This window comes from Syngnathus floridae, chromosome 1, assembly GCF_059516105.1.
Source record: "Syngnathus floridae isolate MCC-2025c chromosome 1, RoL_Sflo_1.0, whole genome shotgun sequence".
Lineage (NCBI taxonomy): Eukaryota > Metazoa > Chordata > Actinopteri > Syngnathiformes > Syngnathidae > Syngnathus > Syngnathus floridae.
In genome coordinates, this window is record NC_142413.1 from 24,574,093 (window position 1) to 24,601,533 (window position 27,441).

Below are 27,441 nucleotides of genomic sequence, written 5' to 3' on the forward strand. Positions count from 1 at the left end.
TCAAAGACAGTGGATTGAAGCTGGAGTCCAGGTATCAAAAGCCACTGTTCATAGAGATGTCCGGGAAATGGGCTACAATAGACTTATTCCCATGGTCAAGCCACTTCTGAACTCAAGACAACGGAAGAAGCGTCTGACTTGGGCTATGGAAAAGAAGCACTGGACATTTGCAGAGTGGTCCAAAGTCCTCTTTTCAGACGAAAGCAAGTCAAGGCGACAGAGTCTGGAATTGCTTGAAAACCAGTGTGAAGTTCCCACAGTCAGCGATGGTTTGGGGAGCCATGTTAGCTGCTGGTGCTGGTCCACTGCTTTTCATCAAGTCCAGAGTAAATGCAGCTGTGTACCAAGAGATTGTGGAGCACTACATGCTTCTGTCTGCTGAAAAGCTCTATGGAGATGATGATTTCATTTTCCAGCATGATCTGGCACCTGCCCACAGTGCCAAAACCACCAGTAAATGGTGTACTGACCATGGCCTTACTGTCCTCGATTGGCCTGCTCATTCCCCTGACCTGAACCCCATTGAGAATTTGTGGGGCATTGTGAAGAAGAAGCTGAAAGACACCTGACCCAACTATGCAAATGAGCTAAAGGCAACAATTGAAGCATCCTGGGCATCCATGAAACCTCTGCAATGCGACAGGCTGATTGCCTCCATGCCACACCGCATTGATGCAGTAATCCGTGCAAAAGCATTCTCAACCAAGTACTCAGTGCATTAATGGACATTTTCAAATGTTTGATTTTGTTTTGCTGTTTTAAATCTTTTTTTTTTTACTTGGTCTGAGGAAATATTAAAAATTTTTGAGATAGGATATTTGAGTTTTCTTAAGCTGTAAGCCATACTCAGCGATATTAAAATAATAAAAGGCTTGCAATATTTTTTTTTGTTGTGAGTCACCTAAATGTTGAACAGAGGCTGTGATTTACCGAAGTCAAATTTGTTGTTTGGCACGCTCAAACATGGTGAATAAAAAACTCTTGAATCTTGAATCTTAAATTTCAGTTGATTTGTAATGCATACAGAATGTATGACATTTTTGTTTTTTTAATTGCATTACAAAAAATGAAGAACTTTATCACAATATTCTAATTTTCTGAGGCAGTCGTGTATGGATAACCGTACTATCACTCGGAGTGATACTGTAACTAATCTCAGGGTAATATTTGACCAAACGCTCTCCTTTCAAAAGCACATTAAGAACATAACTAGAATTGCGTTTTTTCACCTTCGTAATATTGCTAAGATTCGTCCGATCCTCTCAACCGGTGATGCGGAAAATATCATACATGTGTTTATTACGTCGCGCCTGGACTACTGTAACGCATTATTCTCTTGTCTTCCTAAGTCCAGTATCAAAAGTCTAAAGTTAGTACAAAATGCTGCTGCAAGGCTGCTCTCACTGACAAGAAAATTTGATCACATTACCCCAATATTAGCCAACTTACATTGGCTCCCGGTCCATTTAAGATGTGACTTTAAGGTTCTTCTGTTAACCTATAAATCATTGCATGGCTTAGCGCCTTCATATCTCGTCGACCCAGTTGTTCCTTACGTTCTGTCTCGTAACCTCTGCTCGCAAAACGCTAGTCTTTTAGTGACCCCGAGGGCTAAAAAAAATGTCCGCAGGGTCTAGAGCATTTTCTATTCGGGCTCCAGAGCTTTGGAATGCCCTACCAATGGATATTAGAACTGCTACCTCAGTAGAAACATTTAAGACACGTCTAAAGACACATTTCTATGATATGGCCTTTAACTAACCTGTAGTGGCCGATTCGGCTGGAGTTTGTGTTTTTGCTCCCTCCCTCCCCCCACACCCTTCCCCGGCTGGGGAGGTGGTTAGGTGACAGCGGCTGTCTGGATTGTCGTGGACCAATCATGATGGGGGAACCGCAGCGGATTACCCCCCTCGAAGACACTGCCAGGACAATCGAGGGCACCTCCTGCAGCTCTTTGCTTTGAATTGGACATCCACTTTTTCTTTGATTTTTTTACGTTATGTATTTTATATGCCCTCTCGGCATCCATTGCAGCCTGGTGATCCTGAAAGGGGGATCCTTCCCATCTGTTGTCCCTTCTCAAGGTTTCTCATTTTTCCCCTAGTAGGGATTTTTTGAGTTTTTTCCTTGCCCTCTTGGGAGCTTATGATCAGAGGATGCTTTGAGAATACCGTATTAGCCCGAATATAAGACGACCCCGATTATAAGACGACCCCCTCTTTTTCAAGACTCAAGTTTGAAAAAATACTTTTTGAACACCAAATTTAATTTTATACAGAAAATAATTACATCTGAAACATATATTCGAGAGAAAAAGTAAATTATTTTGCCTTACTCAAATTATGCAAACACTGTTTATCACATTTCAATATCTGAAGATTTATATATGTAAACTAAAGTGCAATCACATTTGTAAACGAATGGCTCCTGGTTTTTGAAATGTAAATAAACCAATCTACTGTGATAAAACAATTAAGTTGCAATAACTGCATTAACCATCAAAGTGATGTCTAACTGTAGTATTGAAACAAATCTGAATAAGGAAAAACATTGCAATAAAATAATGCAAACTGCTACCCCTATTGTTGGGGAGCCTGAGGGCTGTATAGGTGGTTGGCTCGGATGGTTATGCTTTTTTCGCCCCCGGGTGTCGGTCAGAACACAAGAGGGAAGACGTGGTTCAGTTTTGATTCCTTTACTGAATTATTAGCAAAAAATAATAATAAATAACCATAAATGAAATACTCTCAGCAACTCACCAAATATAAGTCATCGATCGAGATAATAAAATACATTTGCTGGCGACCGTTCGTCGCCGTGCCGCTGCGTAACGGCTACTCATACGATGCGAGGCAAACTTAAAAGAGCGCCATGGAGCTGTCAATCAAACGGCGCACACACAAAACAAACTGAGATCGGACAACGGCACAACAGTGGACAGTAGTACCGTATTTTCCGGACTATAAGTCGCTCCGGAGTATAAGTCGCACCAGCCATAAAATGCCCCAAAAAGTGAAAAAAAACATATATAAGTCGCTCCGGAGTATAAGTCGCATTTTGGGGGGCAATTTATTCGATAAAATCCCACACCAAAAACAGTCATGAACGAGCAACAACAGGCTAAACGATAGCAACAACAGGCTAAACGATAGGTATGCTAACGTGACAAACACAAACAAAGAGCTGAGAACGGGCCTGATGTAGCATATAGAGTGATTAAGGATAACTATTACATGAATAACATGTTTATAAAACCATTGGTGTCACTCCAATTCATTAAATCCATCGATCATTCGATACAATAGCAACAGGCTAAACGATAGGTATGCTAACGTGACAAACACAAATGAGGAGCTGAGAACGGGCCTGACGTAACATATAGAGTGATTTAGGACAACCATTACATAAATAACATGTTTATAAAACCATCGGTGTCACTCCAATTCATTAAATCCATCGATCGTTCTTTGTCAACAATGGCTGCGCGCGGCTGAGGGCGCTTGCACTTCAAAATATTCCACAGGCTCATATAACGATAGATAAACTATATTTCAAATAACTATAATATAAGCAATAATATTATCAAACCATCCGTGCACTTTAAATCCATTAAATCCATCGATCAAATTCCTCGTCCTTTGTCAACATCGCCGCGCGTGCGCCCTGACGTCAGCCTCGTCTTTATTCCACAGATCTAGTATATAACTATATTGTAGCGTTAACAAAGTACAAGGATAGAGGTGGGTTTGGTAAACGGCTCTTTATTCCACAAAACAAACTTCCAAGCGTGTGGCGGCGTGAACTTCCAGACACGAGAGCTCCATGGCAGAGGACCGGGCGTGCGTAATGGCCATGTCCGAGCCCCATGCACCGTTCGCGGACAGCCACTCGGCCGAGCGCCGGCCCCCGACTCAGTAGAGTAGGACCGGGCGTGCGTAAAAGCCATAATAGTTTTTCAAACCTTCTATGTCACTCAAAATCCTTAATTTCTTTAAACTCTTTGTCCTCCGTGTTACTTAGAAATGATCACCGCTAATGATGCCGGTAGTCCTTAAGTGGGTCGCGCCGCGCGGTGCCACTGACGTCACTTGAAATAGTAATCCATTTGTACATCACGGTTCTCCAAACTTTCTTTCTGCTGCTCGATTACTGTTTTCAGCTGCATATTTTACAACTTGAAGTTTGTAACTTGCAAAATATGACTTTCTTTTTGGTGCCATTTTTCTTAAGCCCACCCAGTTGATGAGTCACGGCCAACGGTGAAATTTAAAGCACCCTCATCCAGTTTCGTCTGAAAATATATTTTTTTTCAGATGTAGTTTTTTTGTTTTGTTAATTTGGTTGTTTTATCAAAGACAAAGTCTGCTTTATTGTCGATTTTCTTTTCATATACCAAGACACACAAAGAGATTGAAATTAAGTTCCCACTATCCCTCGGTGAGATAGTACACATATGCATACAAGCAACACAAAAAAAACCAAGAAGGCATAAACAATGAATAAATAAGAGTTTTGAATAAATGACAAATAAACAAATAATAATAAATAATAATAAATATAAGAGGAGCAAAAATGGAGCAAGTGTGCATACAGCAGACAGTGGACTTGGATATGGTGCTTTAAAGTGTTAATTGCTTTATTTGATGTTTTCTCTATTTTTTATGTTTTGAAAATGTTCAAGATAAAGATATAAAAGTATGTTAAGTGATCAACTATACTAAAAATAACATGGGAAGTGGTCAACTATACTTTTAAGTGATGTCTTAATGATCAAGTAAAAATTTGTGAAAAAAACCCATATAAGTCGCTCCTGAGTATAAGTCGCCCCCCCACCCAAACTATGAAAAAAAACGCGACTTATAGTCCGGAAATTACGGTAACAATGAAATGTATATGCTCACTTTGTGTCAAAGACGCGCACGATCACAGCAACATACTCAGTCGATACCAGCAACCTTTAATTTACCGCTGCACACAATTGAAAATCGGTATAATGTCTAGACCCCGAATATAAGACGACCCCCACTTTTTCAGTCTTATTTCAATGCAGAAAACATCGTCTTATATTCGGGCCAAAACGGTAATTGTCAATTTGTTTTGTATATGTGAAGCCCTTTGAGACTGCTTGGATTTATGGCTATATAAATTAACTTGACTTGACCGGAAAATCAAAGGGAGGTGGTCTATGTTTCTATATTAATGAACGTTGGTGTACTGGTGTCACGATGTTGAAAGAGTCTTGCAGCCCTCTCCTAGAAACACTTTTCATAAACTGCCGGCCGTTATATTCACCACGGGAGTTCTCTTTGATCGTCATGGTGGCTGTTTACATTCCACCACACGCACGTGCAAGTGAAGCCACGCATCTGCTGGCTGACCAGGTAACAGACATGGAGAAACTTCTACCAAACTCATTAATCATTGTTCTGGGTGATTTTAACAGAGCAAACCTCGCACACGAACTCCCAAAAAACAGACAGCACATAACATGTCCCACCAGAGGGGGAAAGACACTGGACCACTGCCACACCATAATAAAGGATGCATACCACTCTGTGGCTCGTGCAGCTTTAGGACTCTTGGAGCACTGTCTAGTTCATCTGATCCCAGCCTACAGGCAGAAATTTATAACTTCTAAGCCTGTGGTGAGGACTGTGAAGAAGTGGACAGTGGCATCAAAGCAGGACCTCCAAGCCTGCTTTGACTGCACCGATTAGGGAGTTTTTGAAGCTGCAACTTCAGACCTGCATGAACTCACTGACACTGTCACATCATACATCAGTTTTTGTGAGGATTTGTGTGTGCAGACTACGACCTTCAGCACGTACAACAACGACAAACCTTGGTTTACACCGAACCTCAGGATGCTGCGCAAAGCCAAGGAGGAGGCCTACAGGAGTGGCGACCGGGACCTGTTCAAGCAGACCAGGAACACACTGAACCATGAGGTCAGGAAAGCCAAGAGGTGTTACGGGGAGAACCTGGAGAGACACCTCCCTGCCAATCCTGATCCCTCAACAATGTGGAAAGGTCTGCAGAGCATCACGGGCTTCAAGAAACTAACCCCCCGTCCTGTGGAGAACCCGAGGCTTGCAAACCAGCTAAACAGGTTTTACTGCAGGTTTGAACGGTCCACCCACACAACAGGACCTCCCGCAGCACAATCAACATACTCACCTCCCCCCACAACCGCTCTGTCCACACCTCCATCATCGTTATCACCTACTCTCTCTCTTACAGAAGTCGCGCCCGCACTCCAGATCCGCAAGGAGGGGTGTCAGATGTTCCGGAGACAGAAGGTCAGGAAGGCACCGGGCCCAGACGGCGTGTCCACTTCCTGCTTGAAAGTTTGTGCTGAACAACTGGAACCCACCTTTGCATGGATCTTCAACCGTTCCCTGGAGCTGTGTGAGGTGCCCTCGTGCTTCAAGAGCTCCACCATCGTACCGGTGGCCAAGAAGCCCGCCAGCACAGGCTTGAATGATGATAGACCTGTCGCCCTGACATCTGTGGTCATGAAATCTTTCGAGATGTTAGTGTTGAACCACCTGAAGGACGTCACGGGCCCCCTGCTTTCCCCCCTGCAGTTTGCCTCCCTGGTAAACAGGTCGGTGGACGATGTGGTCAACAAGGAAGGTCAGCACTACATCCTGCACCACCTGGACACCCCAGGAACATACGCCAGGATCCTGTTTGTGGACTTCAGCTCGGCGTTCAACACCATTGCTCCTGACATCCTCCAACAGAAGCTCATCCAGCTTGCGGTGCCTGCCTCCACCTGTCAGTGGATCACCAGCTTCCTGACCAACAGGAGACAGTGTGTGAGGCTGGGGACCATCACATCCGACACCCGGACCACCAATACTGGCGCCCCCCAGGGGTGCGTCCTCTCCCTACTGCTCTTCTCTCTCTACAGTAACGATTGCTCCTCAGGTGACTCTTCTCTGAAGCTCCTGAAGTATGCAGACACCACTCTCATCGGACTGATCCGTGACGATGACAAGACTCCGTACAAACAGGAGGTGCAGCGGCTGGTCCACTGGTGCAGCCAAAACCACCTGGAGCTGAACCCGCACAAGACCGTGGAGATGACAGTGGACTCCAGGCGAGACCCTTCACCACTTTCACCCTTCACTATCCGCAGTAATACTATTCTCTCCACAGACACCTTCAAGTTCTTGGGATCCACAATCTCTCGGTACCTGAAATGGACTAGTCACATAGACTCTGTCCGGAAGAAGGCCCTACAGAGGCTGTACTTTCTGAGACAGCTCAGGAAGTGCAACCTGCCACGGGAGCTGCTGAAGACCTTCTATACTGCCATCATCCAGTCTATCCTCTGCACCTCTATCACTGTCTGGTTTGGATCGGCCACCAAACAAGACAAGCACAGACTGCAACGGACAATCAGAACTGCAGAAACGTTAATACGAATCAACCTCCCATCTATCCAGGACTTGTACCTGTCCAGGACCAGGAAACGTGCAAGTAACATCACTACAGACCCTTCTCACCCAAGTTGCAGTCTGTTCGAACTACTCCCCTCCAGACGGCGTTACAGAGCTCTGTACGCCAAAACCAGCAGACACAGAGAGAGCTTCTTCCCCCAGGCTGTCGCTCTGATGAACTCACACCACTCTTAGAGTCTCAGAGTTATTGCTGTGCAATAACATCCTGCTCTCGATGTTTTATTTTGAATTGTGTGAATTGAACCATGTGTTCATTCCTTGTTTGGCATGCTCAAGCATGGCCAATAAAAATTCTTGAATCTTGAATCACAAAGACCCAAGTCCTACATCAACCTCCACCCAACCAACCATCTACCCAACCCACCATAAAAGTGGACAACACCCCGCTTGAAACCGTTGACTACTTCCCCTACCTTGGCAGCCTTCTTTCATCAAAAGCTGACAGACTCAAAGATCAACCATTGCCTGAGCTGTGCTAGTGGAGCGTATGCGAGACTCAGGAAAAGAATCTTTGAAGACCGGGATTTAAAGGCCCAAACAAAGCTCCTGGTCTACAGGGCTGTTGTCCTCCCTACCCTGTTGTATGAAGTTGAGTCATGGACCACCAATAGCCGGAACCTCAAAGCCCTGGGAGGATATCACCAGAGATCTCTGCGGAAGATCCTGAGGATCAGTTGGGAAGACAGACGCACCAACATCAGCGTTCTTGAGGAAGCAAACATACCCAGCATCACTACCACCATAATGCAGCACCAACTCCTATGGACAGGTCATGTAATCCGCATGGCCAACACACGTCTCCCAAAACAGATCCTCTACTCACAGCTGAAGGAAGGTCAGCGAGCTGCCAGCGGCCGAAAGAAACGCTTCACGGACAACATCAACATCAGTCTGAAGAAGTTTCACATCAAATTACTGGGAGCACCTTGCACTGGACAGGTGCACTTGAAAAAAATCCTTGCAGGAAGGAGCTACATACCATGAAATGGAACTCCGTAGCGTCGCAGAGACGAAGTGAAAGCACGGCAAGGAAAGACAGAAAAAGGCTCCACCACCACAAACAACCTTGACTTTCCCCTGCCCACACTGCACCAAAATATGTGGATTGTGGATCGGCCTCCACAGCCATCTGAGGACCCACAAGTAGATGACCCTATGAAGAGGACAGTCATACTTGCTTCGAGTAACCGCCAATGAGTGTGTGTGTGTGTTTTTTTTTATTTTTATTTTCGAAAAGTACTTATGCCATTTTGTTTTGTTTCGTTTCATTTCATTTGCATTTCGTATTCGAATAATATTATTTTTGTCTTACCACTGCCACATTTTCTGGAGTTCTTGCGGTGCAACGTCAGCAGGTTGATTTTTGTTTCAATGCTGATCCACTGGCTCTGAAGTTAGTAACCCATAACAAGATCGTGTTTCGAAAAGGTACGGGATCATGTCTACCAAGTCTGAAGCGGAAACGGAACGCTCGTTGTGTTGAAGTTACAGATTCATTCTTGATAAACGTTTCCACAATGAAAGCGCGATGCTCACCGGTCCAATTCATGTTAGCAACTGAAACGAAACAAAATAACATTATTCGAAAACGAAACGAAAGTGAAATGAAACGAAACAAAACAAAACAAAATGGCATTATATATCTACAATAAATAGGACGTAAGCGAACGCTGGCGCGACATGCTGCCGCTGCTCTCCGGTTATTCTCTTAACGTTTTGCTCTGATTTTGTGCAAAGTCTAACAGACCACCAAACCTTGATGAATGTGATACTATTTGGCTTCATTCTGGGTTAACTCCCTGGCGGACCTGTCTGTCTGGAGCGTGTCTTTGACCGCCTAGAATCTAGATTTAAATCTAGGTTTAAATTTTAAAGTCCCAGAGACATATTTTTTTTTTTTTCAATTAGAACTGAATTTGATAGACTGTATAAAGAGAACACATTTGCTGCATTGGAAATTAAAAATGGACACCGATTACTAAGAATAAAGCTAAAATTAAATGCCAGTTTATCGATCGGGTTCCGCAGGCAGCCACACTGGTGGCGCCATTACTGTGACGTCACAAATTGTGCATCCGGATCTCAACAAACCCAAATCACATGGCGGATGATAGCGACAGCTCCGTTTCTAGCGGCAATATTAGCATCATTTTATCCTATTCAGAAACCTCTTTTGACGCAGAATATGATGAATCTAGCAGTTCCCTTGGGCTGAGCTGAGCACGTTTTCTGAATTGTGCCCCTCCCGTCACTCTGGTTAGGTTGGCATAGTAAAAAGTGCTCTTGGGGGCTTTAGAGTGCCGAGTTGATCTCGGCACATGAAGAAATGACCACCTGCAACGTTTGGTTTAGGTTTTATAAGCATTTTTAATTTTATTGCTTAAATCGCATTTTCTCGACGAGCTGAGCACATTTTCTGAGATGTGCCTCTCCCGTCACTCTGGTTAGGTTGGCATAGTAAAAGGTTCTCTAGGGGGCTTTAGAGTGCCGAGTTGACCACGGCGCATGAAGAAATGACCATCTGCAGCGTTTAGTTTAGGTTTAAATCACATTTTTAATTTTATTGCTGAAATCACATTTTCTCGACGAGCTGAGCACGTTTTCTGATTTGTGCCCCTCCCGTCACTCTGGTTAGGTTGGCATAGAAAAAAGTGCTCTTGGGGGCTTTAGAGTGCCGAGTTGACCACGGCACATGAAGAAATGACCACCCGCAACGTTTGGTTTAGGTTTTTTGCGCTTTTTTTATTTTATTGCTTAAACCAGCTCAGTGGCCTAGTAGTAGAGTGTCCGCCCTGAGACTGGAAGGTTGTGGGTTCAAACCCCGGCCGGGTCATACCAAAGACCATAAAAATGGGACCCATTGCCTCCCTGCTTGGCACTCAGCATCAAGGGTTGGAAATGGGGGGTTAGATCACCAAATGATTCCCGAGCGCGGCACCGCTGCTGCTCACTGCTCCCCTCTCCCCCAGGGGATGGATTAAAATCACATGGGGATGGGTTAAATGCAGAGGACAAATTTCACCACACCCAGATGTGTGTGTGACGATGATCATTGGGACTTTGGGACTTTAACTTTAAATCGCATTTTCTCGACGAGCTGAGCACGTTTTCTGAATTGTGCCTCCCCCTTCACTGTGGTTAGGTTGGCATGGTAAAAGGTTCTCTAGGGGGCTTTAGAGTGCTGAGTTGACCACGGCGCATGAAGAAATGACCATCTGCAGCGTTTGGTTTAGGTTTAAATCACATTTTTAATTTTATTGCTGAAATCACATTTTCTCGACGAGCTGAGCACGTTTTCTGATTTGTGCCCCTCCCGTCACTCTGGTTAGGTTGGCATAGAAAAAAGTGCTCTTGGGGGCTTTAGAGTGCCGAGTTGACCACGGCACATGAAGAAATGACCACCCGCAACGTTTGGTTTAGGTTTTTTGCGCTTTTTTAATTTTATTGCTTAAATCGCATTTTCTCGACGAGCTGAGCACATTTTCTGAATTGTGCCTCCCCCTTCACTGTGGTTAGGTTGGCATAGTAAAAAGTTCTCAGGGGGCTTTAGAGTGCCGAGTTGACCACTGCGCATTAAGAAATGAACATCTGCAGCGTTTGGTTTAGGTTTTAGGCGCATTTTTAATTTTATTGCTTAAATCGCATTTTTTCGACGAGCAGAGCACGTTTTCTGAATTGCGCCCCTCCCGTCACGCTTCGACATACTTTTGTTTACATTCACTGAAGCTAAACGCGAACAACTTGAAACGTCACTTCCGGCTTCTTCCCCAGTCTAGAAGGAGGCCGCTCGGTGAAGTCAAACTCGTCTGCGCGGCAAATTTAAATTAAATTTGTCAGAGCAACAGCTTCCTTTTCGTTGTTTCGGTCGTCAATTTATATTTATAAGCCCATAAGCTAACTAAAACCGATTTATACATATACCGGTCTCTGGGACTTTAAACCCTAGTATGAAACCCTAACTCTAGTATGAACCCTAGTTTAAAACCCTAGCCCAAGCTTTAAACCCTACTTTGAAACTCTAACCCTAGCTTTAAACCCTACTTTGAAACTGTAGCCCTAGCTTTAAACCCTATTTAGAAACCCTAACCCTAGGATGAAACCCTACTTTGAAGCCCTAACCCTAGCTTTAACCCTACTTTGAAACCCTAACTCTAGTATAAAACCCTGCTTTGAAACCCTAACCCTAGTTTGAAACCCTAGTTTGAAATCCTAACCATAGCTTTAAACCCATGTTTAAACCCTAACCCTAGCTTTGAACCCTACTTTGAAACCCTAACTCTAGTATGAAACCCTACTTTGAAACCCTAACCCTAGATTTAAACCAGTGGTGTCAAACTCTTTTTTTTTCGCAGGCCGCATTGTAGTCATAGCTTCTTTCGGAGAGTTATTATTACTGTCACCCCAAATAAATGGATGAGCACCTCAAATTATATACAGTAAAAGCTTCAAAACAAATTAACAAATAACTCGTTTCAAATCAGACAAGTAAAATCTGGTCAAATATTTAAAAAATAAAGATATTAAAAAGTGAAGACAATTTGCAATTCTAGTAATGACAAACGAATTTGATGCACAATTTGTCTTTGCAGGCCACATAAAATGATGTCGCGGGCCAAATCTGGCCCCCGGGCCTTGAGTTTGACACTTGTGGCCTAGATGCTACCTGTGGGCTAGTATGTTTGCTTTACACTACCTGGTCACTGCCTCCCCGGTTGTTCGTGCTTCATGCTGACCTACGACCTTGCTGTGAGCTTCGTGCTCTGGTGGACTATCCTGTCTGTCATGATTTATCTAGCGTCAACTACGATCCAGTACATGAATGCGGAGTTTCTCCAACTCCGGCTCATCTGGCCCGCTCCTCCACTTGTACTGCAACACTTCCCGGACATTGCCCGCCTTCACCGACGGATACACATCCACCGTGGTGCTAAACGAAGCTACTGCACAAATGACTCCACTGCCATAAACTCCATCTGGTCCTCTTCCCGCCGCCATCCACCGAGAAACATCCATAGGAAGGTGGACCATAGCACGTTAGCTAGCCTAGCAAGGTCAGCTAACACCCACTTTTCCAACCAACACTGACGTCACACTGGGATTATTCAACATCCACTCCCTTACTGGCAAGGGACAACTAATACAAGACCTCCTCCTCGACCGCAAGTATGATTTTTCATGCTTAACTGAAACGTGGCAACATTCTGGCGACTTCTCTCAACTGAACGAGTCAGTTCCACCTGGGTTTGTTTACAAATGCAAACCACGTCTTACGGGTCGAGGAGGAGGTCTCGCGATACTTCACTGCAAGACTTGGAAGGTCTCATCGGTTACAGTACCAGTATCCAGTTCCTTTGAATCTGCAGCTGAATGGACCCACACCTACTATCCTGGTTAATATTTACCGACCATCCAAATCAAACAAGGAATATATTAACGTATTCTCCACATTTCTCACCTACATCTGTTCACTATCATCCAACATCGTTCTTCATCGCGATTTAAATATCCATATGGACAGCACTAACAGCACTCTTACTAAGGATTTCACCTTTTGTCTGGACAGTTTCGGACTCAAACAACACATCAATTTGCCTACCCACACCAAAAGCCATATTTTAGACAGTCTGTTGTTCCGGTGTCACCCCTTTTAACTGCTCTGCCGTCAATCCGGGAACAGAGTTGTCTGATCACTTGTGGGTTTCATTCAATCTTAGTCTTACACTATCCAAAACCAAACAGTACTATCCAAAACCAAACAGTCACGTATCATATCCTTCCGCAATATCAAAAACATAAATTTAGCAGATTTCACCACAGCCATTGGCAGTCTCCCCACCATCACCACCCCATACACCCCGGATCAGCTTGTTTCTACTTACGACAATGGACTATAAACTCTGCTAAACTTATTTGCCCTCCTCAAAACCCGAACTGTTTCTTTCCCCCACTCTGCTCCCTGGTACTCTCCTCATCTACGCCAACTAAAAGCCAAAGGACGACAGCTGGAGCGGCTTTTCTTCAAAACTGGACTCACCATTCATAGAGTTATACCACACCCACATTATGCAATATAAGGATGCAATCTCCTCCGCAAGATCTCAGTATTTTGCGGAGAAAATTACAGCCAGTGCAGGGAACACCAGAGTCCTGTTCTCCGTGATTAATAATTCAACCCGCCCCCTTGAATCACTCCCCCCACACTTCTATTCTACTGACCACTGTAACAACCTGATGTCCTTCTTTGACAATAAAATCGCCACTATCCACCAGCAACTGACCCCTAACATCTTCTTCTTTCCTTTCTCATCCCACCCCCCCTCTCTTTCCTGCTTCCAACTTCCCTCTGCTGCTGACCTATCTAAACTCATTCAAAATTCAAAGCCATCTACATGTCAACTTGACCCCCTGCCCTCTTCCCTGGTCTTAGCCTCCCTCCCCTCTTTGTTGCCCCTGATTACTGCAATCATCACCATTCTTCCCTCACCTCTGGTTCTGTCCCTCTATCTTTCAAATCTGCTACAGTCACACCAACTCTTAAGAAACCTGGCATAGACCCCAATATCCTCAGTAACGTCCGCCCCATCTCCAACCTGCCATTTCTCGCCAAAATTCTCAGAAAAGTTGTTGCATCACAGATCCACATTCATCTCTTTAGTAATAATTTATACGAACATTTCCAGTCCAGTTTTTGCCCTCAACACAGTACAGAAACAGCCCTCATTAAAATCACAAATGATCTCCTGATTGCAGCCGACTCTGGTCTCATGTCTATTCTCATTCTTCTTGATTTAAGTGCAGCTTTTGATGCCATCTCCCACTCCATCCTCCTTGGCCGACTAGCCTCTATTGGACTGTTTGACACACCCCTGCACTGGTTCCACTCTTATCTCTCTGGCCGCTCTCAATTTATCCAGTTAAAATCATTCACATGACAACCCCCCAACCCCCCGTGTCCTCTGGTGTTCCCCAGGGTTCCGTCCTTGGTCCCATCATACTTATCATTTACCTCCTCCCACTTGGCCAGATTTTCCGTAAATATAACATTAATTTTAACTGCTACGCGGATGACATCCAGTTCTACATTTCCTCAAAATCCCCTTCCACCCTCCCACCCTGCTTCCTATGTGCGTGCCTTCAAGAAATTAAATCCTGGTTCACCTCAAACTTCCTTAAACTTAACAGCGACAAAACTGAGGTAGTCCTCATAGGTTCCAAAGATTCCCTCAGCAAACAACCCAGTTTCACACTCACCACTGACACCTCCTCGGTTTCCCCTTCCCTTCGGGCAAAGAGCCTGGGTGTGTTCCACGATAGCACCCTATCATTCAGCACCCACATAAACAATACTATCCGTTCTGCCTATTTTCACCTCCATAACATTAATCGCCTCCGTTCATCACTCACTCCACACAGCGCTGCTATGCTAGTTCACTCTCTTGTCACCTCCTGTCTGGATTATTGTAACTCCATCCTTGTCGGTCTCCCCCACAAACTCCTCCATAAATTGCAACTGGTCCAGAATGCTACGGCTCGCATTGTCACCGGAAAAATTAAATAAATTGTTTCTTTAATTTATTTGCATTTTATTAAACCTACAAATGTGTCAGATCATTTTGCCGCACCCTGTATGTGTGTGTGTATGTATGTATGTATGTATGTATGTATGTATGTATAAACCGTACTTTTCGGACTATAAGTCAGGTTTTTTTTCATACTTTGGGTGAGGCGGGCGACTTATACTCAGGAGCGACTTATGTGATTTTTTTCATACATTTTTACTTGATCATTAACACTTTACTTACTTACTAGTATAGTTGATCACTTCACATGTTATTTTCACTTTAAACCGCATGAGGGCACACTATGGCTGTGGAATAATTGGAGCCTCACTGACAATGAGTTCCATTCACTGACTTCCGGAGTTAGGAGATTTAATGATTTGGAGTGACACAGATGGTTCGATAAACTTGTTATTTATGTTATACACTGCTCAAAAAAATTAAAGGAACACTTCAACAGTTTAATGTCTCAGGAACAAAAGGATGCCACATCTTTTGATGGAAATAAAAGTTTTCAGCCTACAGAGGGCTCAGTATACAGACACCCCAAAAATCAAAGTGAAAAAATGATATGGCAGGCTCGTCCTTTTTGCCTAAATTCAATTTCTGCAACTCAAAATTGTTTTCAATATCTTGTGTGCCCCACGTTAGAGTAGCAACGTGCATGTTGTTAGACTTCAGTAGTTTCCGATTTTCTAGGGAGGCCGTAAAGGCTATATATATATATATATATATATATATATATATATATATATATATATATATATATATATATATATATATATATATATATATATATATATATATATATTGTTGGCTTCCGTCAGTCTCGAGAGACTATGGATTATGCGCCTTGGTGGTCATTGGTTGCTGGACCTGCAGTTCCTTCTGTGACTGAAGAGTCCAATTCTGGAGCCGCATGCCCTGTTGCAGATGTCACAGCTAAAGGCAGTAGAGTTTCGGGGTAGCTGAGCATCTCTTCTGTGTCTTTGAGCCCTTTTCTCTTCCATTTTCTTCTCTCTGTTCTCTTCCGTTTTCTTGATGACTGATTTGGTAACGGCTTTCCACCCTGAGCGATCTGCGGCCAGTGTCTCAAATTGTGCTGGTGCGATGTTGCCCTCCTTCAAGCTCCGTTTACAAACATCTTTGAAGCGGAGAAGTGGTCTTCCGAGTGGTCTAGAGCTTTACCCCACTTGTAATTGGGAAGGGTTAAGATTTTAATCCATTGCACTGTACAGTACCTTTCATATCCTTGTGAAAGGAGACAATCAGTCTCAGCAATTTAGGAAGACAGCCAATTCTGTGCAGGAGTGTGAACAGACCCGTTCTACTGACCAAATCAAAGGCTTTCGTTAGGTCTATGAAGGCGATGTACAGTGGTTGCTGTTGCTCACGACACTTCTCTTGCAGTTGCCTTAATGAGAAGATCATGTTGATGGTGGATCTCCCTGTTCTAAAGCCACACTGGGATTCTGGATAAATCCGTTCAGCCAGTGGATAGAGTCTGTTTAGTATAACTCGGGCAAATGTCTTTCCCACGACAGAGAGTAGGGATATTCCGCGATAGTTGTTGCAAACACTTCTATCGCCTTTGTTCTTGTATAGTGTGATGATCTTGGCATCTCGCATGTCTTGAGGCACGTTTCCTTCATCCCAGCACTGTAAGAGTAGCTTGTGGAGATGCACGAGGAGGCTGGTTTGTTTGGCTGCTTTGATGACCTCTGGGGGGATGCCGTCATTTCCTGGGACTTTACCGCTGGATAGGGAATCGACAGCTTTATACAGCTCCTGAATAGTGGGCTGTTCATCAAGCTCTTCCATGACAGGTAGTGGTGTAATGATTGAACCAGTGCTTGACATATAGATAGATAGATAGATAGATAGATAGATAGATAGATAGATAGATAGATAGATAGATAGATAGATAGATAGATAGATAGATAGATAGATAGATAGATAGATAGATAGATAGATAGATAGATAGATAGATAGATAGATAGATAGATAGATAGATAGATAGATAGATAGATAGATAGATAGATAGATAGATAGATAGATAGATAGATAGATAGATAGATAGATAGATAGATAGACAGACAGACAGATAGATATACACACACACGCGCACACGCACACACACACACAGTAGAGAGGTACATGTAAATTTTGGTGCCAAATTGATAGCTGTTTTTGGACATTTTAATTGATAGTCTAACAATGATTTCCAATGAACCAATTGTGATTGCTTCTACCTTCCGACTACATCATCAACCAAGACAGACGGGTGGGGTGTGTGGCCGTTTTCCTCTTTAAAAGTAGGCATTTTTAAAGGCATTCATTGTTTAATTATTTCTCCACATGAATGGATAAAATAGAAAATGCTAACTTTTTTCATTTTTCTGATTAAAAAAATATATATATAAACTGGGCTAGTTAGTGAAAAATTAACCATCTTCGCTTTGCCATCCATTTAATGAATGAAAAAACAAAATGAAATACCGCTGAACCTCAATTTTACACACTTCAATTCTACGCGACTTTCTGTCTTAACGCAGTTTGGTTATGGATCCCAATTTTTTTCATCGTATTTTTAATGTTTGATATAAAGACCGTACTAAATGACTAGCTTAAACCTTAGCGCTCTAGTGATTTGATTTCTGTGACAAATTTAAAGGCGTTTGATAAGAAGCCCGAACAGCACAGAAATGGCAACCAGTAAGGGCTGTTTGATCTTTATGACTGCTTATAGGATAAGACGCGTCGATGATCGCTAGCCCGATTGGTAATATAATAATTTTCTGAGGATGGAACCACCTGGCAGGATGTCAAGAGGAAGACCAAAGAGGAGATTTATGGATGGAATGAAAGAGGACATGAAGTTAGTTGGAGTGAGAGAAGAGGATTCACAGGATAGGGTGAGATGGAAACAGATGGTTCGCTGTGGCAACCCCTGAGGGGACAAGCCGAAAGGAAAAGAAGATATCATATTAATTTTCACCCCGAACAATGTTATTCCCCAAATGCAAACACGGAATCTTAATACATTTTGCTCTACTGCAATTTCCCAATACACTTGTATGCATGGCTCTGATTTTATTACACTTCAAAGACTTTCTAACTAACGCGCTTTGGGGTTGATGCAAGTCCCAAATTCTGGACTCCAAAGTCCGCGTAAAATCGAGGTTCAGCTGTAATACTATTACCGTATTTCAAAATCATCACTTTTCTAGACACCCCAAAAATGACATGTTTGTTCAATCATTAGCATTGCATTGTCAAAAAAAAGAAAGCCATTTTCAACAGACTGGTCAGTAATTGTATAGAAAAAATAAACACAAATGTGAACTGAACAGTAGTTTGGATTTAAGAAAAAACATGAAATTCACCAAATTGTGACTAAGGAGGTTTGAGCGCTAAGCAAGCAATATACAGGTACTGTATAGGAGCATAAATGCATAATTTATATAAATTTAATGGATAATTTTAACCTTTTTGAACCAGATGATCTCACTGAGAGTAGAGATTTCTTGAATCCAAGAGAGACCTCGCCAACTTGTTAAAAGACCAAAGGCAATACGAATGCGTTAATAATAACTATATACCATGATACCAAGAGAATGAGTTAAAAACGATCTACTAAAGACAAGGAGCCAAGTTCTTTAAGTTACACGTCTTTTTGAATGCTATTCCAGGAAAGTGGAGCAGATCATGAGAAAGCCCATTTTCCAAGTTAACTTGGAAGAGAGAAAGCACCATCTAAGATCTGAAGCTGCAATTGCTAATAGAACTTTGTACAATCAGAGAGCAGATCAAAATGTAAATTGAAATTATACAGTATCTAGGATAGCCTAACAGATGTAAAGATATCCTATGATTTTATCCTAATACATGTGTATGTATACATACATGCACACATGCGGATGTGCACACAAAATGGGAGGGAAAGGTATGGGAATCCATTGGATTTCTTAAATTTCTGCATTAATTGGTCATTAAATATAGTGTGTTCATCTAAATCACGACGATAAACTGTCTACTTGAACCTTTACCACATAATTTTTTTTATATATTTAGACAGGGAGAAAAAAAATAATGAACCCTTGGATTTAATAAGTGGCTGACACTTTTTTGGCAGCAATAACCTGTACTAAATAGATCAGACGTGACCAACGATCAGAATGAATTCTTGACCATTTCACTTATCAAAATGATTGCTTTTTAGCGAGAGTCCTGGGATGTCTGATGTGAGTAGCTCTCGAGGTTATCCCACAAGATCTCAATTCGGTTGTGGACAGGACTGACTGGGTCACTCCTGAACACATACATTTTTCTTTTGAAGAAATTCTTTTGTTCAATTGCTTTTGAGTGGATGATTGTCCTCTTGTGTGAGTGCGAGTGCAGATGGTTGTTCATCATGCCCTGCGATTGGCTGGCAACCAATTCGAGGTGTCCCCCGCCTACTGCCCGATGAGTGCTGGGATAGGCTCCAGCACGCCCGCGACCCCGGTGGGGACAAGCGATATAGAAAATGGATGGATGGATTGTCCTATTGCAACACCCATCCTCATTTGAAATTCAATTGATGGACAGATGGCCTCAAGTTCCTCGTCAAAGTTTCTTCAAATTTATTAACCAATTTTTCAATTGATGATAAGTTGTCCAGGCCCTAATAAGCAAAGCACACACGTACCATGATGCTCGCTCCATCATGCTTCACAGCTGGAATAAGTTAATCTATTAACTGACGTTGATGGGCAGCTCACGTATATACTAATCATATCAAACCGGCAGTGAATGAGTAAATCTATCCCAGACGTAGCCTTTCCCTCTACACATTTTCAACCTTCCCGGAAAAATAGAACACATTACAACTCCCCAAACAAAAATGTCCAAACTGAAACACTTAGCATCTCTTAGCTCATTTAAGACAGGACCGCGTTACGACATTTTAACCACTGTTACACATTTCTACCTTTAACACTGAGAGCACAGGTGCGTCATTTTTGTTTTCCTTGACTAATTCTTGATCCCGTAGTCAATGAAATGCATCAGAATTATCACATCACGGCACCTTTGGTTTGTAGAATTTTCAAAAAAGTGACAACATATTTAAGGACTTCAAACCAGGCGAACCATTAGAGAGGGGTTTTGTGGATAAAAAATTTTAGCGGACAACGGGGAAGAAGGTGATTTTTGAAGGGTTCAAGTCAGAATGGAGGATTAATTTTAATTGAGGCTGTTTCAAACGCACCCGTAATGGTATAATTTTTTAAATTATACAGAATATTTGTATAAATTAACTCAGGTTTGGTGAAAGCCACAAGGGTAAGCTCTCAAATGTTTTTGGAATTATTATTAATTATCAGCTACAGGGGCTGAGATATCAATTATTTAGTAGGCATTGATAATATTGTTGAATTTCCAGGAACACTTCAGGTTTTCGGGAGTGCTTCTTAGGCATGTTCTGCCAGGCACTTTAGGCCTTAATGGGTTATTGGTAAATCTGTCAACAGAGATGTTGGCATGTGCCAGTGATTTCTGTAAGTCATGAGTTGACACTCGGGTTCTTTTTTCTTTTTACCTCACTGAGCATTCTGCGCTGAGCTCTTGCAGTCATCTATAGGATGGCCACTCCATGGAAGAGAAGCAACAATGCTGAACGTTCTCACTTTTTCTAACTGTGGAATGATGAACATGAAGAATTCAGAGATACTTTTGTCAGCATTACACAATTCATAAATAAAGTCCTGACCTCAACCCAACTGAAATGGTGTGGCATGACCTTATGAGCTAATCACACCAGACATCTTAGGAACCTTGCGGAGCTGCAACAATTTTGTAGAGGAATGGTTCAAAATTCCTCCTCATTGTTGTGCAGGCCTGGTCTGCAACTACAGGAAAGGTTTTATGAAGGTTATTATTGCCAAAGCAGAGTCAACCAGTTATTAAATCCTAGGGTTTACGTTTTCCTCCTATCCTGACCTGTGAACATGGAAATGTCTTCAATAAAAAAATAATGTTTGTGTGGTAATCGGCTGGCAACTGGTTCAGGGTGTCCTCCGCCTACTGCCCGATGACTGCTGGGATAGGCTCCAGCACGCCCGCGACCCCCGAGGGGACAAGCGGCAAAGAAGATGGATGGATGGATGGATGGATGGATGGATGGATGGATGGATGGATGGATGGATGGATGGATGGATGGATGGAATGAGTTTAAGCATCCTGCTCATTCTTGTGATTTGGATGAACATTTTATGACCAATTTATGCAGAAGTGCATGACCACCCCAAAAGGTTTACTTATTTTTCATCCTACTGTACAGACACACAAGATCCGATTCTGTAAAATGAACGCTGATTTGCTAATACAATACTCTTGTCTAAAGTAAATAATATTAACGTACCTGATGATGGAGGGCTCTGAAATCTGGATAGTGTCAACTAAAATTAATAATTTACCGTCAGTGCACCTGGCATCGTTTACTAGCATTAGTTACAAATTATAAAAACAATAACAGCAATTCACCAAATTCATTAGCACTTAATTTATGAACGATATTGCGTTTTGTTCAAGATGTCCGTCGTTGAGCAAGGAAAACAACGACTAAGTCTATCGCAACTTAATGTTTACTTTTTGAACGTACGACATGATTCTGTTGCAACCTGACACCGATCCAACATCAGCAACTTTTTGGCAAGGATGTAACAAGGGTTTGCCAACTAAGCTACGAGTGCTAAAAGTCTAGTTTCTTTGATAGCTGTACGAAATGTTGACATATTTATTTATTAGTTAAGTCTAAATTTGTAGGGATCCTACGTAACGTAGCATTAGCAATTAGCTTCCTTAGGTGCTAAATACCGTCATATAAAACAGAAGTCCTTGGTGAGTAAGAGAAGCAAAAGAATCTATTTCAGGTATTTGTAACGCGCAATTGCAACTCATCGGTGTGTTATTGCCATATTCTTACCTTGCTATGCTGTGCAATCAATAAGGACGCTCCACAGCTAACGTAACCTGGGCCTGATTTAGCCGTAAATTTACAGTACAAGAAAAGCCAATTTCACTTTACTAAACAATGTTTTCTAATCCCTCTGCCACTCGAAACAATGTGCAGACGATTCTCGAAACCGGGTTAGATTTCAGATTACTAGGTCGTATGCATGCCTTACTTATGTTTTGGTTTGTATCAGTACTTTGCTACCACCAATGTAGCTTTCCGGCGCGCGGTCTCGTAGCAAAACAGACACAGCGGGTCAAAGCGTCAACCGCTGTGACGTCACGAGGGCCAAACCCCATTATTCAAGATTCAAGAGTTTTTATTTGCCATGTTTGAGCGTGCCAAACAAGGAATTTGACTTCGGTAAATCACAGCCTCTGTTCAACATTTAGGTGACTAACAACAACACTCAGGACATATGAAAAATGGCAGATATTCTCAAACATCCCCTGATCTTAAACTCCCAAGAGAGCAAGGAAAAACTCAAAACACCAGCTAGGGGAAATGAGAAACCTTGAGAAGAGACCACAGATGGGAGGGTCCCTCTTCTAGGATGACCAGGCTGCAATGGATGCAGAGAGGACACATAGTACAAACAGGGTAGACAATTCAAAAAAGGTGTGGAGAGCAGGATGTTATTGCACGGTAATGACTCTGAGACTCTTAAGAGTGGTGTGAGTTCATCAGAGCAACAGCCTGGGAGAAGAAGCTGTCTCTGTGTCTGCTGGTTTTAGCGTACAGAGCTCTATAACGCCGTCCGGAGGGGATAGTTCAAACAGACTGCAACCTTGGTGAGAAGGGTCTGTAGAGATGTTACTTGCACGTTTCCTGGTACTGGACAGGTACAAGTCTTGGATAGATGGGAGGTTGCTTCCAATTATCTTTTCTGCAGTCCTGATTATCAGAATATCAAGCGCTTGGCACAAAACCTGAAAGTAAACACAGAAATTTTATCAGAAATAGTCGTTTCAATAGATCATTCAAAAAAGTCGTCTCAATAAATGACAGTAAACTATCAATTAAAAAATGTCTCCTCGAGAGGAGACTGTTATTAAAGTTAAAGTCCCAATGATTGTCACACACACAACTGGGTGCAGTGAAATTTGTCTCTGCATTTAACCCATCCCCGAAGGGAGCAGTAGCGGTGCCGCGCTCGGGAATCATTTGGTGATCTAACCCCCCAATTCCAACCCTTAATGCTGAGTGCCAATCAGGGAGGCAATGGGTCCCATTTTTATAGTCTTTGGTATGACCCAGCCATGGTTTCAACCCACAACCTTCCACCTTCCACCTTCAGGGCGGACACTCTACCACTAGGCCACTGAGCTAGTTATGTGAACTTCACATACTCCATATTTGAACAGAACTGCTTCTCAGTTAAAGCTCTTCCATTAACTGTTTGAGACTGTAACAGTCTGAAACAGTTTAAATTGAAAGATGGTCAGACCTGCAATCACAAAAGATATCAATGATAGTAAATAGGTAAATATTTGTAAATATGGTAATAATTGTGTCTCTGTGATGTATCAGGACTTTTGTTGACGGCCTCTTTTGCTGGTACTTTTGGAAGACTTTTAAGTCCGATGAACAACAGTAAAAACAAATATACTGAAAACAACCACAGCCACCGCACTTCTGTTACCCTGCATTCTGCACTTTACTAAACCTTGTCCCCTCAATGTGTAAAAAACACTAATTAGTGTGAAGGTGAACACTATGTGTTATTATTGTCATTTCCAGTTCACATGTAGTAAGTGTGATTTTAACAAGAATAGCAAAAAATACAGTCAAACCTTGGTTTTTGACCACAATCCGTTCCAGAAGGCGGTTCGAGAAGCGAATCGGTCGATTTACGAATCTAGTTTTCCCATTACAAATAATGGATTTTTTTTAATCCCCCCTTTTTAAAGCATTGTTTCATTTGTGCATATTTGTCCGATCTCGCAACTGCAGTGTTGGATTTTGTCCACAATTTAGGGAGCGCACTATCTGCGCCTCAAGGCTAAAGCCATTGCCTGTTATCCAATATACTCACTGCGTGCTCGTTTGATTTCTTCAGATTTAGGAAAATGCTAATACATTGAAGCACAAATTAGACTTATACAGGTTGGTTGAGTTCAATCACAATTCTTGTTCAGACAGCTCTGTTTTCAGGAAAGTACAATACAGCGCTGGGCCCTTCAAGAGCGGAAAGTCTCCATTCAGAAAAGGCAACGTTCAAGGTTCTTTGGTTAGCTTATATCAGCTGCACATGCCAGTGTGGGCCGATTTTGATGGGTGATGAGTCTTTGGGGTGGGGCAAGTTTGCCATGGGAGTGGGTGCTGGTTATGGGCGATTCGGTGTGTGTGGGGGCTGTTTTCCATCCCGTCTTTCGGCCTTGGCGATCATCTTTGGCCGAGTCATTGGCTGGCTCCCTCTGGCACCTGCTGGTTTTATCTCCACGTGACCTTCCTATGAACATTCTTCTCCAATCTTGGACATACACTGTCGTACCTCATTCTTTTAATTTTGTACGAAATTATGTTAGCTTTTGGCTGTGACATCATTAATCTATTGCTATTCTTTTGATACTTCATGTCTTTGCTTATTCTTAGTTTAATCATGTTTCCAACCGTATCTTTTCTTTGTTAGGCAAAATATTTCCCTCTGTGCAGAGCGTTCAGTAGTAAAGTAGCATTAGTCAAAACATAAGATACAATCAAGTACTGAACGGTCAAGACGACTCTGGCCGTGTCCATGATTTAGAGAAAAAACATCAGGCATGCATTACACAGTTCCTTAAGGGTCATTAAGCTATTCAGGCAATATATCAAAAGTCATTTGTTATTTCAAAGTGCTCAGAAATATATATCAGATCATAAAGTTATAAAAACCTTTCTCATTAGTACCTGGGCGTCTACATCTCTGACCGGATCTCCTGGTCAGAGAACATCACCTCCATCGTCAAGAAGGCTCAGCAGCGGTTACACTTCCTGAGAGTCCTCAGGAGGTACAACCTCAACACCGACCTGTTGCTGACCTTCTACCGATCCTCCATTGAGAGTCTACTGACCTACTGCATCGTAGTATGGTTCGGCAGCTCCACCGCCGCTGACAGGGAGAAGCTGCAGAGAGTGGTGAAGGCAGCCCAGAGGATCATCGGCCGCCCTCTCCCCTCCCTTACGGACATCTACACTACCCGCTGCCTCAGCAGGGCTAAGGCCATCTCAGCGGACAGCTCCCACCCTGGCTCCGCCCTGTTTGACCTGTTGCCCTCTGGAAGACGCTACAGGCAAATGAAGACCAGGACAAACAGACTCAAAAACAGTTTTTTTCCCCAAGCCATAGCCGCCCTCAACTCCAGCCGACACTGATGACACTTTCCTCCTGCACTACTACTGCACTTTGTCCGCACTACTGTTTTCCGATTATTCATCTACTTTTCTATTAGTCGATTACTTGACTATGTTACTCGTATCTACCTCATGCACTGGATGGAGGTCTCCAATTTCATTGTACTATGTAGAATGACAATAAAGGTTTTCTGATTCTGATTCTGATTACCATTTATCAAAAATGTGTAGTTATGTCTTCTTTATTGATTTGGTGTGTAGGTATAATTATAAGCTTAAAGCGTTTCTTTTATTGATTTAATATGTGAATATACTTTTCTGCTTATGTACTTTATTCAATGAGGTTTGAGCATATCTGTTTTTGTAGCTAGGTAGGACTTTTTGTATTTCGACCCCATTCCTTCACTCCCTATGTTGACCTCAGTTTAACTGAGGTCACCAAAATCGTTGATGCCACCAGGGTCCCTCTGTTGGTACACCACGTCCCTCTGTGGAGCCGCTTCAAGTCCCTCTGTGGGGCCGCCAATGAGTGAGAAAAATAAATATAGATAAAATTCATACCCAGACATTTGTAAAAGATGGAGAGTGGAAAGGCAATTGGCCTAGACGACATTCCAGTGACAGCATGGAACTATCAAGGAGAGATGGCAGGGGAGATTCTTAAAAAGCGAGAAGATTCCCGGAAAGGCGTTGACTTTTATTTTTTATTTCAGACCACGGCGATGCGCAGAACTGTAGTAGCTACAGAGGTGTTGTTATGTTGATTAAGCAAAGCATGAAGTTATCGGAAAGAATGTTAGAAGCGAGGCTTGGAAATCTCTACTGGCCAAAATAATGGAGAGTGTGGCAGAGATGAATATGTTGCAGGACATGCAGATGGTTGGTGTGACCGCACACAAAGATATGGAAACGATTACTCTGCAGTCGCGGCCCCTAACAGGAGCAGCCGAAAGAAGTGGAAGATGAGAAAGAAAATGTGAAAGAAAAATACATAAACAAATAACGAAATACATCCATACATATATAGTACATACATATAGACAGACAGACATCGAACGATTGCCCATTCAGTCACTCAGTCATTCAGTCAGTCACTCAATGAATCACTCAATGAATCACTCAATGAATCACTCAATCAATCAATCAATCAATAAACCAACCAACCAACCAATCAATCAATCAATCAATCAATCAATCAATCAATCAATCAATCACACAGGTGTTAACTAATTTGTAATTGTATTGCAAGCAATTTAAACTCTAATGGAATATGTGGATGTCCATATCTGTTTTATCAAATTCTAATCCTACTTTACCTTTGTATAAGGCACAGGTGTCAAACTCAAGGCCTGGGGGCCAGATGCAGCCCGCCACATGATTTTATGTGGCCCGCGAAGACAAATTTTGCTTCATATTCATGTGTCATTACTCGAATTGCAAATTGTCTTCACTTTTAATAATATTTTATTTTATTTTTAAATATTAGACCAGTTTGTATTTGTCCGATTTGAAAGCGAGTTACTTGTCAGTTTGTTTTGTAGCTTTTACTCTATATAATATGAGGTGCTCACACATTTATTTGGGTATGACAGTCATACCGGTCCTCCGAAAGAAGCTATGACTACACTGCGGCCCGTGAACAAATGAGTTTGACCCCCCTGGTACAAGGGATAAACTTCTCATTGATCAATCACGTATCTTAAATCATGCTTTTCCTCATTTGAAGCGACTATGTACTTCAAACCCAAACGGCACCATTTTATAGGGAAAAAAACTTGTTGAATCTATTTGTTTTCAACATAATACTTCCGCAATCATCTTAAATTTGTTCAGTTTATCAATCCCTTCCATTGTTTATCCTGCAAATGAATCACGTGAATAATGTGTTATTCAAACTTTAATGTTCATAATCCACCTGTTCCCAATTTGTTTGGAGTCTGTATGTTATTGTTCTAATTAATGTTCTAATTAAATGTAAAAGCATTTAATACTCTCCCACCTATTTGATCCTATCTTGTGAAGGTCTACAGTTTATTATAAACTATTTTGAAACTCTTCACACTTGTTACCAGGCTTTGGCTCC

At 42.4% G+C, this 27,441-nt stretch overlaps 1 protein-coding gene and 1 long non-coding RNA gene across 14 annotated transcripts in view; one reads left to right on the forward strand and one right to left on the reverse strand.

Moving 5' to 3' along the window:
• The window catches only part of elf2a (E74-like factor 2a (ets domain transcription factor)), a 65,599-nt gene extending 43,314 nt beyond the window's left edge, over window positions 1–22,285 (reverse strand). For 4 of the 13 annotated variants that reach the window (XM_088390222.1, XM_088390195.1, XM_088390205.1 and 1 more), the window contains exons 1-3: window positions 21,996–22,284; window positions 20,781–20,919; window positions 20,610–20,706 (exon numbers count right to left, since the gene is read on the reverse strand). The gene's annotated coding sequence lies outside the window, so the exon portion shown is untranslated. Of the gene's footprint in view, window positions 1–5,841; window positions 6,523–20,609; window positions 20,707–20,780; window positions 20,920–21,431; window positions 21,469–21,995 lie in introns of those variants that run through there. The other 9 variants (XM_088390213.1, XM_088390143.1, XM_088390160.1 and 6 more) reach the window with 9 other exon arrangements.
• On the forward strand, window positions 21,505–25,559 carry LOC148404722 (uncharacterized). The gene is made up of 2 exons (XR_015861399.1): window positions 21,505–21,910; window positions 24,912–25,559. It is a non-coding gene; the product is annotated as an uncharacterized LOC148404722 (long non-coding RNA).
• The last annotated feature ends 1,882 nt before the right edge of the window (window positions 25,560–27,441 follow it).